The sequence below is a fragment of the Leiobunum rupestre genome, chromosome 10, assembly GCF_980474605.1.
Source record: "Leiobunum rupestre chromosome 10, qqLeiRupe1.1.hap1, whole genome shotgun sequence".
NCBI classification, from domain to species: Eukaryota; Metazoa; Arthropoda; class Arachnida; order Opiliones; family Sclerosomatidae; genus Leiobunum; species Leiobunum rupestre.
In genome coordinates this window covers 30,677,049-30,689,940 of record NC_143393.1, presented here as the reverse complement: position 1 = coordinate 30,689,940, position 12,892 = coordinate 30,677,049, and the positions used below count along the sequence as shown (strand labels likewise).

The 12,892-nt window shown below is 32.8% G+C and overlaps 1 protein-coding gene across 2 annotated transcripts in view; it reads right to left on the bottom strand.

Annotated features, from left to right (window-relative positions):
- Rala (Ras-like protein A) overlaps positions 1–12,892 on the bottom strand; it is a 65,477-nt gene that overhangs the window by 5,716 nt on the left and 46,869 nt on the right. The window lies entirely within an intron of this gene.

Sequence of the window (12,892 nt, the reverse complement as noted above, 5' to 3'; positions counted from 1 at the left end):
AGAGTAATTAATTTAAAACGTCTTTCTATCGGTATTGGGTACCACTATCTCACCACGCGAGTGCCTTCATCAGGGCTAGACTAGCTAGTAGTTGGGATGGTGGAGTGGTTAGCACTTTCGCCTCGCAGCAAGAGGAGCCGGGTTCGATCCCAGCTTGTGGCACTGGGTGAAAACTCGGAACAACTCCTTCTGCGTTGAGTTTGCAAGTTCTCTCCCCACTGGTTTAAGGGGTTTTTCCCCGAGTTCTTCGGTTTCCCCTTCCATAAAAACTTGTCGAGGTTAACGGTAATAGTTAGTGTAGGGAGCTGTTGGCTCGATTTCGTGGCATGAAGGGCTTGCCACCACCCTCCTACGCATTGTAACCCGGCCACCTGAATTAATGGCTTCAAAAGTCGCTTGATGACTTAGGCCTAAGGTGGTGCCTAGCTGATTATATATGATAAAATCATTTAAAAAAAAAAACAACTCCTTCCGCGTTGAGTTTGCCTGTTCTCTCCCCACTGGTTTAAGGGTTTTTTCCCCGAGCTCTTTGGTTTCCCCTTCCATAAAAACTTGTCGAGGTTAACGGTAATAGTGAGTGTAGGGAGCTGTTGCCTCGCGTCGCATTAACAACCCTCCTACGCATTGTAACCCGGCCACCTGAATTAATGGCTTTAAAAGTCGCTTGATGACTTAGGCCTTAGGTGGTGACTTGGGTATTAGCCTAGCTGAGTATTTATTTATTTTATTATATTCTTCCATACATATTTAGAAATTCTTCTAAGTTATTTTTGTGAAGTATTTGAAATAAATAGTGATATCGAAACTAATGTTAAATAACAGAACTGCGTAAAATAGTTTTATTACGTTTAATTACTTAAAAAGGCCCACCAATAATTTATTTTGAAATGAAACTCAATTATCAGAGTAGTAAAATAACAGTTTTTTTGTACACTAAATACAATACACTGCCTATTATTTATGTCTTCGTGATGCGGACCTTGAGGCGAGCATTATTATTTTTCCTCTTAGGCCCCGATCTGACTAGCGAGCGCCGGTTAGCCGCCCGGGCCTGGCCGTAATCTCAATTAGGGCAATCGGGTGACCAAATATTGGGCATTTGATATCTATGAAACCGTTAGGGTAAGAAATGCTAATAATATATCAATCGACACTGCTAGCACTATTATTAATATTGTTGTCCGGTTCACTAGGAAAATTACAATAAAACATGACAAGTTACAATTTAGCCGCCATCTATGGAACATCGTCTACGAAACTTGTGTTACGGCTTGTACCATCTTGTTTTAGTATAAATGTTAATTTTCAGTGAAATTTACGGTGTAGTACGTAAAAAGGGGATGTTGCAACGATTCTGGAAATTGAGAAACGTGCAAGGTAATTTTTTTAGTCTAGTAAATAGGAAAATTGAGCATTTCGCCATAAAATGTTCGCTCTTCAAAAGGAAATGAGACACCGGCGCAACAGTATCCAGGAAGTCTTTTGTGTGAGAAGTGCTCGCGCATACCACCCGTTTTATTACGTTATTAGAATACGTACATCCGTACTTTTAGGGCTTATTTAAAACTTCGTCAACGTACGTTAGAACATGTGCCAATAAAAGCGGAACATGGCTCAATACGCGAGAGGGGTTAAACAACTACACCGGCTCACGGTCGAGCTCAGGAAATAAGGTTGGAAACATGACTAGTGGAATCTGCTATCACGTGGTACAGATATTTTTAAACGCTGGTAAGGTCCTTTAAAAAATAGCTGGTAACAAGTTTCCAGATAGATTTGACTATGAATAGTACCGCCATCTACTACTTGACGAAATCTTGGTTCTGGTTTCGCAATTTAACTACAGATAAACTAATAAAATTCTTGAACTAATAATATTTTATGGACATTAATTAAGCAATTTCATACTCTTATTTTTAATTTACGTAATAAAATTGGTTGTTTAGAAAGCGATTCAAAAATGCCACACTTGGCTTGTTACCAACTGGCTTAGTTCCGCTTTTCAAATATTTTCCGTTGGGCGCCGCTACTAGTTCAGTGACCACAGCGATACGAGTGAGACGTTCTGCTTCTATTGGCTCATAGGTTTAACAGGAATGTAGTAATATTTCTCTAAGTATAAATAAATATGTTGAAAAGATTTATAGTTTCCCCTAATCCACCTACACGGTCTGCTGGTATGATACTCCCCTTTATCTTCAATCAAATTGACCCGGTATTAAGTACCATGGCACAGGGCACACTGGGTTAGTGCCCCCCCCCTAAATGTTTTTCCATTCTATATTCATTTTATATTTATAACCAACATTGGCGTTAAAAAGTAAGGTCTGCATTTTTTTAGGGGCCCCAAATTCTACTTTGACCCCAATAGTGTTAATCTGGCTCTTGGTTCAGTAAAACTAATGTTGTTAATTTTCCGGAAAAATAAAAATTTGAAACAAATTACTATTTAAAGGTTTTTAACTTTTTATCGATATAAAATGTCTAATATCAGTAAACATACTACAAAACATTAATAGTGTTACATTGTTAATCAGTTTAAACTAGTCTAGAGGTTTAGTTTTACTTTTAGATTCGAAAAAATGAGGCGAAAATGCCGCTTTATTTAATTTGAAAACAATATATTGGACTAATCATGGAATGAAAACTTTTTTTTTATATTTTTCGGAAACGTACGGAAATTTTTCCGACTTACAACACTAAAACTAACGTCTTCAGACTCGATTTAAGCACAACACGGGTGACGTTTTTAATCCCCCCTCTAGTTCAAGGGGGAAACTTCGACTACGATGGTTTTCAATCGAATTTCAATTTGTTGATAAAATTTTAAAATGTACTCAATTTTGAGGCCTAAGTCAATTGGCGACTTGTAAGCCCTCAAAATAAATAAATGGATATAACAAATTTTAAAATTTACTAGTTCGGTAAAAAAAAGTCATCAAAGGAAAATACGCTTTGTAAAATTCAGCAAGTTAAAAATAATAAAAATTCATCGTTTATAATTTTCATCTCGTCACTATCCAAAATATAAATACAGGGTGTTTCAAAGTTGGATGCAAAAATGTTAGGGGGTGAGTTGAGAAGTATACCCGTTTTTTACCATTTTCCCACGATGAGGTAAAAGAGCTTCAAAGTGTGGCCTACTAGCCCCTGGAAGTAGGCTGCAACCAGCGCAAAAACAAGCAGCAGGGAAACGCGAACATTAAGGTTTGGGTTCGTGTGATAGATAAAAAAGGACTTTGTAAACAAATCGAGGTAACCAGCGTTAAAAAGTAAACTTCAACAGTATTTTAAGTCCTACTGCTTGGTTTGGCGCTTGTTGCAGCCTACTTCCAGGGGATAGTAGGCCACCTTTGAAGCTGTCTGGCGCTCTTTTAACTCATAGTAGGAAAATGTGAAAGAAACAGGCATACTTCTCAACTCCCCCCTGCAACTCCTTAAAATTTTTGCATAACCTTTTAAAACACTGTGCATATAATGAGTGCTTTTATAATTTTTTAAATTAATCTTACTAATATCAAGACATTCCAGCGAAAATAATTGATAAAAAAATTATAATAATAATAATCAGCTATCTTGGATTGAATGAACTCCGCCGAGAGTCTTGGAGGAGCGGCACGAAATTGAGAGAGAGAGAGCGCGATTTATCGATTCCACTCAGCGGGAGGAAAGGTTTACGAGCTAAACGCGAAGGGCTAAAAATAGCCCCGCGACAGAATTAGCCTGCGGCAGATTTCCCAGATCGAAGATTGCCGCTGGCGAGCTGCTCAGCCAGACACTTCAGACAAAGAAAGTCATCGTGGCATATTTCACGTCAGAAAAATGATTGACTATTAAACGAGTTGTTCAAATAATTAAAACATTATTAAGTAAATGCGTTACAAATCTTATAAAACGTTATTAGGTAAACGCGTTACAAATCGTAGGTATACTCGGGAATTCCCCGATATCTTTATTTTTAACCTTAGCAGTAAAACATCATTTACAACTATGGTTTCAATCAGGAATCCATAGCTCTACTTGGAATGCTTATCCTGCCGTAGCGTGTATGGTAAGATCACTCTGACGGCAGACGGCTATGGCCCCGCCTACGAGAGAAAAAATCCATTTCTGCGCGCGCTACACACTCACGTGGTGTTTGTTAAGTTCACATAGTGATGTCAAAAAAACCGAGACGAAAATCTGCCGCGATAAGCATTCCAAGTAGAGGTATGGATTCCGGTTTCATACGTTACATTATAATTCGATACCAAACTATCAATTAATTTAATTCATACTAGCAATTTAGTACTTGTTTCTCTCTTTATAATAGTATGATTAGATTTAAAACAATAAATAGGCTTAATTTTTGAGAGAAAAGTAATAATTTTAAGGCTATGAGGTGTTTGACAATTAGTGACGTAATTTAGGGGGTGGCCCGTGGGAGCCGATGTTACCCTTTGTAGGGATGGGGGTGTTGATTTTTAGCGTTAAATTATAGGTAAACAACCCCATAAAACATTCAGTTTATTTACAATTTTCCAAATATAAATTGAGGGGAAATTCAATTTTAACGTAATTTCGTCTGGTCTAATTTTTTACAGTAGTTCTCAACACTATGTAAATAATATCATAAATATGGAGGGCTAAATCTTTAAACTTTCTTGCCGATTCCGTAAACAACTAAAGATTTAGCCCTCCATATTTATAATATCTTTTACAGTTTTGAAATCTACTGTAAAACATTTAACAAAAAATTAAACTTTGTTGCAAATTCCCGAAAAAACTAAAGATTTAGCCTTCCATATTTATTTTTACAGTTTTGAGATTTACTGTAAAAATTGAATAAAAAATTAAACTTTGTTGTAAATTCCCTAAGAAACTAAAGATTAGGCCCTCTATATTTATAATATCTTTTACAGTTTTGAGATCTACTGAAAAATTTAACAAAAATTAAACTTTGTTGCAAATTCCAGAAAAAACTTTTTTTTTATTAAATTAATCTCAAACCTATGTAAATAATATCATACGGAGTGCTAGGCATATAACTTTAGTTTTTTTTATAGCAAATTTATAACAAAGAATGAAGCTATTTCAAAAATACGTATACATACACTCGGAAAAAGCAATTGGGTACAGCTGTACCGGATTCTATTATTAACTATAAAATGGCGAGCCTACGCATAGTAGCCCGAAATAAAGCAACATCTGCCAAGCGACTTTTATTCAAGAGATAAAGTAATTTGGCTCACGCTAGACATTTACCAAAACTACGATATTTCTAGAAAAACACATTGTGGGTAGAAAAGCTAAAATTCTTTTCTTACAATTTTTTTTTCTACCGAACGACGCCAAAAGTTTCCAAAGGAAGAAAAATTGTGTAAAAAAAAACTGTTATAAAACTTATTTTCGCGTTTTTATACAACCAATATAAATTATTTTAAAGTAACGATCTTCATATGTTTTTAAAAATTATTATCTGTATAAAGCAACTTAAAATAAACCTTGTTACAGTCTAGAATATTGTTATATCATTCGTAACGCAAATTTATTATTTGATAGCAGAGTTGCCTATTTTTAATCCAAAATTTTGAAACGCACAAGGTCGAAACCTTTTGACCAAAAAAGACCAGTGATGTGTATTTCCTTCTACTCTAAATTATCGTCAAAAATAGCTAACAAATTAAATAATACTTTGGATTGCATTCAAACCTATTAAAATTGGCTAATTATTTAAAATCCCTAAAAGGTGCTACATTGCATCTGTGGAAAAGTGTACGTTGACAGGAAAGATAAGTTTTAAAAAACGCGCTAAAGAACATTCCGCCGATGTAGACCCAGAACAAAAAATTAATTTCGAAACCTGTAAACTTTTAAAATCTTGCAAAAACCACTAGAATTAACTATCACTGAAGCTTATTATATTAAAAAAGCCAATGTTAAAAATAATTGTATAAATCGCGACCTAGGTCCAGCAGTAGAATATATTAAAAATCTTCTTTTTAAAAAAAATTACTTTAAAAAATTAATTTGTTATTATATTCAGAGGTTATAATTAAGACTCCTGCCTTGTAAATTGGCTAGACAAAAAATAACTTTACAAAAATTAATTTATCCTATTCAGAGGTTATAATTAAGACTCCTGCATTGTAAATTGGCTAGACAAAAAAATAACTTTACAAAAATTAATTTATCCTATTCAGAGGTTATAATTAAGACTCCTGCATTGTAAATTGGCTAGACAAAAAAATAACTTTACAAAAATTAATTTATCCTATTCAGAGGTTATAATTAAGACTCCTGCCTTGTAAATTGGCTAGACAAAAAAATAACTTTACAAAAATTAATTTATCCCATTCAGAGGTTATAATTAAGACTCCTGCATTGTAAATTGGCTAGACAAAAAACCTTACAAAAATTAATTTGTTACCATATTCAGAGGTTTTAATTAAGACTCCTGCATTGTAAATTGGCTAGACTCTAATGACAAACTAATAAACGTGTCCAAAATCAGTCGGAAATTTTAAATGGTTAAATCAATATTCATGTGCACTTTTAAATTTTTTTTAATCGTTTACACTCGTAATTATTTCTTCTGCTAAAATTCATTGATGATTCGCATATAACGGTAAAATAAACCAATCCATATGAAACTTAAATAATTCAATTGACTTTGAAGTGAAATTTTTTCATGAGTCACTCACTGATACATATTTCCTGTATCAATATTGTTTTTAAATAGTTAGATTAAAATCAGCCATTGAAATCGGGAATTTTCAATTTTAAGATTCTAGACCATTTTCGAGTTTAGTCAATTTTAACCATTTCGATCTTATTTAGATTCGTGACGAATAATTTTTGAGTTAAGAAAATTTCATCAAATCTTTCGAGGATATTGATATTCGGGGCAAATTATTTTTGAGTTTTGTAAATATCTGAAACATTTCGTCGTGCCAATCGTTGAGAATCTCTTCACGGCTCTCATCGGTTAAACTGATATTGGTATGGTTCTCAAAAACAAACGAAAAGTGGCAATTCCTCCATTATTTTTCAACAACTTCTTAACATATTTAAAAAATAGTACAGATTTCCATCTGTATATCAAAAATGAATGTAGATTTAAGACGGGGTTTAAAAACATTTCGTGGTGTTTTCCCAAATAACGAGATAAATTCGAAAATATTTGCTGAAACCAGAATTTTCCTAGTTCATATTTTAATTCACCGGTCGTTTTTGCCTGCAAAGGTTAATTCTCAAAATAAAAACTATATTTTTAAGATTTTCGCTTGGCATCAATGCCGAAGTGGAGAATATACTAGGTAACTTTGTGGGCTCGGCGACACAAAGTGGGTCACCATTGAGAAGAGGAAACAAAAGAACAACATCATTGTGATAAACTCAGAAATGGCGTAGAGGCGACAAAAGAAACCTCGCCAAACGAGAATTACTTCATCTTCGTATCAAGAATTTAATGAGGGACTTAAGACAATGATTTTAAAGGCATCTTCGTATACTTCGAAGCTTTCAATTTTTCGTGGTAGTAAGAGTGAATTTGCTACGATTCTGATAATTAAGTAAATTACCATTAAACAACAGCGAAAAGGTAAAAAAGACCAACAACGTTTGGGAAAACTAAAATATATTTCTTTATTAAAAACCATTACGTGGTACTTCGGCCGATAGTCCAAGGCGAAAACTAACAGTCTATAGTAGATTATAATTTTTATATAAAAAGTCGTAAAAGTTATACGTGAGGACTTACTCTAAAATAAATAGTTTGAAAATTTCACACTACTTGTTTTTAGCTTTTATTCCTTTATTATCCACTAAAGGTACTATTAACCATATTTTAAACTATTTCCTTCTTTAAATCTGGTTTTTATTGCTTTTAACTGATTTTAATAATTTTTAAACTTTTTATTGCTCTTTTTCTTGACAAATTGATTCATAATTTGAGTAAAATGGTAATGTTAACTGAAATTTAACTGCAATTTAAAAACTAAATTTAATTACAATTTAAAAACTAAATTTAATTACAATTTAAAAACTAAATTTAATTACAATTTAAAAACTAAATTTAACTACTATTTAAAAACTAAGTTTAACTACTATTTAAAAACTAAGTTTAACTACTATTTAAAAACTAAATTTAACTATTTAAAAACTAAATTTAACTACTATTTAAAAACTAAATTTAACTACTATTTAAAAACTAATTTAACTACTATTTAAAAACTAAATTTAACTACTATTTAAAAACTAAATTTAACTACTATTTAAAAACTAAATTTAACTACTATTTAAAAACTAAATTTAACTACTATTTAAAAACTAAATTTAACTACTATTTAAAAACTAAATTTAACTACTATTTAAAAACTAAATTTAACTACTATTTAAAAACTAAATTTAACTACTATTTAAAAACTAAATTTAACTACTATTTAAAAACTAAATTTAACTACTATTTAAAAACTAAATTTAACTACTATTTAAAAACTAAATTTAACTACTATTTAAAAACTAAATTTAACTACTATTTAAAAACTAAATTTAACTACTATTTAAAAACTAAATTTAACTACTATTTAAAAACTAAATTTAACTACTATTTAAAAACTAAATTTAACTACTATTTAAAAACTAAATTTAACTACTATTTAAAAACTAAATTTAACTACTATTTAAAAACTAAATTTAACTACTATTTAAAAACTAAATTTAACTACTATTTAAAAACTAAATTTAACTACTATTTAAAAACTAAATTTAACTACTATTTAAAAACTAAATTTAACTACTATTTAAAAACTAAATTTAACTACTATTTAAAAACTAAATTTAACTACTATTTAAAAACTAAATTTAACTACTATTTAAAAACTAAATTTAACTACTATTTAAAAACTAAATTGACAATGATAGAGAGCCAACTTTGTACATTTTCAAAATACGATAAGGTTTATAAATATTTTTTTTTTAAAACAATGGTTGATAATTATAATAATTATTTTATATAAAATAACCTTGGCCATCTTGTTGAAATGTTGCCTCCCCGATTCAGCTGTGGATCCGTTTTCTCTTATGAACTCATTCTTAGGCATTGGCTGAACTATTCCAGGGCAACATTTTAACAAGTTGGGTAAGCGTAAAGACATTTTATAAAATCCCATTCGACCGAAAAAGCCGCACTTTGGCGGATTTAGGATTCGGTCTAATGGGATTGTCCCATTCGACTGAAAAACCCGCATTTCTCCGGGTTTAGGATTCGGTTTTATCCGTTTCAGCATCTGTCAGAACAGCATGCAGTGTTACCTAACCTAACCTAACTGGCCTTTGCATTTAAAAAGCCTAAATAAATTCTCGTTATGCAAGTAGACAAATCCACCTCTATTTGCTATACGTTCCATTTCAACAAACTGCGAATTGAGCGTACCATAAAGGTATTACGTTTTCACAAAAATACTTCAAATTTTATAGTATTAATAAAAAACATTTAATTAAAAGAAGACCAAAAAATCGATTCCAACAGACTTAAAAATATATTAAAACGCTTCCATAAAAAATCAAAAGGAGTAGAAAGAAAAACTATTTTTTTTTGCGGTCGCTCAATTGTGAATATTGCGTCGGTCGATTAGAAAAATACAAAACCCGCCTTTGGGCTAATTTCATCAAAAACATTGGCGGAATTCGGTCTAATGGGAATTCGGTCGAATGGGATTCGGCGCAATGGGAAGATACCTAATTAATAATGCTAAAAACGTTAAAAGAACTGTCACTTTTTTATTAAATTTTTAACACATGTAAGTATTATAGGCGATTTAAATCCAAGATTTTATAAAAAAAATCACTTGATTTAAATCAGATAACGCTCTGTTGGCACTGGCCGGCACTTTTACGGAAAAAGTGACATTTTGGTGACACTGCAAATATGACTCTGCTAAATCGCTCACTCCATAAACTCGTAGTATAAATTCGGCAGTGTGTGAATTGTGGATTTGTATTCAAATTACTGGCCCCAAATTTCTAAACGTTTTAAGACTCCATTTGAAGAAGCGAGCTCCCAAATGTCTCATAGACGGGCCAACTGTTCTTCGTCAGTGGAAGTGAGAACAATGATCGGTTGGCGCAACGTCAGGGTGAAACACTGAATACATGGTGGCAGCCGCTTCCGGCCCTAATATAAATCACGCGATTGTGACGACGCGAATAGAAGCTGACATTTCAAACAAGCTGGTTCCGGGTAGAGACCAAGTAAGTTACGCATAGATCAGTGGAGTGGCTTTATTGTTACCAGAGTTTAAAAACATCGTAATTTTGTTTAGAATATTTTCTTTAATCTTTACTATAATATACTTAATTTAATCAAACTGACAACAGATTTTGCTATAAACATTGAACTCGGTAGATTTAGTTCAGTTAACCGATTTGAGTGAAACGTTTAACGCAAGCTTAGTTTTACATTCGTAAAAATTCAGTACACTCTAGGAGAAAATTAATTAACAAATCTCGAAATCTGACAAAAAATTATAAATGTACGCGAAAATCGTGCTCTGAAACCACAAAATCCATTTTTGATTTCTGAAATAACTTCGAGATTCAAAATTCCGTATGCAAAACTTTCAAATGTTGTACTCCCCGTGTGATTCCCTATATTTTGAAGATTTTACGACGTTTTGTAACTCAGTTAACGCTAGGAAGCAACTTCGAAGGCGGTGGGAGAGGAGAATTAAATTATTTAAATCCGCGAGACGATTTCTTGTGGATGAAAGATATTCTTTACGAGACGCCAGCAGACTACGAGTGTATTTGGAGGAACGACGAATTAATTAACATTTAATTATATGTCATTTAAACATAAAGCTTGTAAAGTCGATTTAAAAAAATTAAAAACCACTTTGTGCTCACAACCAAAAAGCGGTTGGCGAAACTCAGGGACTTACGAGTTGTTAGTAAAAGTCGCGGCTCAACTTACAACTACCAAATGGATCAAACGTTGCGTACCAGCCTTTTTCATCGCGGGAATATTATACGCCATTTCACGAGTACACGACCGAGTGCTTTATTTATAAAGACATGTCCATCTACGATCATTTTTTGAAAGTAGATACTGTTTCAGATTCGAAGGAAATGAAAAAAGTAAATGATATAGTAAGCATTCCTCTTTTATGACAGTAGCCAGATGCCAGCGAAACTTAAGGCTGGAAAGACAACAGTGGTGTAGTCGGGCCAGGGCTTTTTTCAAAGGCAGGGCCCTGCCCCGCCTTGGTTTTTCCGTTTTTCGAGGGTGCCTCTTTTTTTACAATTTGCTAGGGCGCGCCTGGCTTCTATTTGGGCTAATTTCATCAAAACCATTGGCGGAATTCGGTCGAATGGGATTCGGCGCAATGGGAAGATACATAAAACACTAGTTGCTCCGTGTGAATGGAGAAATGTGTGGGACTCACGGGACCGAGGCTCCAATATAAGTTGAATAATTTTCGTACAAAACTAAATGATTCGGAAAATTAACAACACTATTTTATTTTATTTGTGCGATCGTGAGGGGGCCCTAAAAACGTTTTAACATAGTTACGCAATACGTATTAACTTTTAAATGTAATTTGACCTATGGCGAAATGCAATAACAACAACAAGCACGCACCGGAAATGGGAACAATGGGGCTTTATTGGAATATTAAGTCCTGATGCACGACGTCAGTTCCCGTTCGAAATTATAGGCTGTTTTATTCTATTGTTGGTGTGGGTTGAAATCGAGTGTAACTACGTTATAAAGGCCCTCTTTGGAAAGTGGCAATAGCCGCTGTTATGAAAATTGATGTTAAATAGCCTATTTTTAGTGAAAGGGGATACTTAAATAACCTTTTGCTGTGGGGGATAATGGTTCAAGGACGTTTGTTATTATTTCTTGATAAACCTAAATATTTATTTTTAAATCTAAAATCTATGATTTATATAAAGCGGCAGAATCTGCCATATTTTACGGTTAATTAAGTTTTATTTGAGTGTGAATTTTTGTTTTAAATACATTATATAATTAAAGACTAAAACACGTTACATTTGCATACTACAAAACTATTTTGGTTTATTTTATACTTATTATTTATTCAAACTTAAATAAAACCCTTGTTTTGGTAAGGGCAAGCTGAGCGGAACATTTTAGGTTGTTATTCTTTTTCTATATATAAAACTAAATTGTTGTGACGAGTAAATGACTAATATAGCTTTCAAAATTAATTTTTACTCGCGCGAGTCACCAAGTCATGGATGTTAGGTAGCGGATCAAACAAAGGTCACGTGTTTTTCACCAGGAACGCTGTTAGTTTTGTTGATTAATGTTCAGGGTAAAAGGTTTGTACAAGCCACTAGTGATAACATTAATTATAAAGAAAAACCACTATTGCGTAGTACTGTTAAAATATTTTATTGAAAATATACAATTAAAATATTTGAACAGTACTAAGCAAGTGGTTTTTCTTTATAATTAATGTTTTAATGCGTAGGATTAGTCAAACTAGCCTTTAACTTTGTACTAGTGATAATGTCTAAACACTTTATATTACTCTTAAAAAAATCTTTTAACTGAAAAGGTTATTCAAATCGTTATTTTAAGTTTTGGAAGCGCGCATACTTCTGAAAATTATGTTACTTATGCTTTAATGGATTAAAAGGATTCTAAAATCCTTTGGACCAAGTTTAAAAAGTGGCTGGTTTAAACGATACAACGCAGGGCGGAATGAAAGCAGTAATAAACTAAGCCAACTCGTCCAAATTTATACAACTGAAAAATTAAAGAGCGCTAACGTAAAAGGAGTATGAAATAAATCCAAAATTCGCCCGCTAACAAGCGCCACCACCTGCGCCAATCATGCCTAGGTGTCGTGAAACCTGGTAGCAGCCGTAGCATAAATGC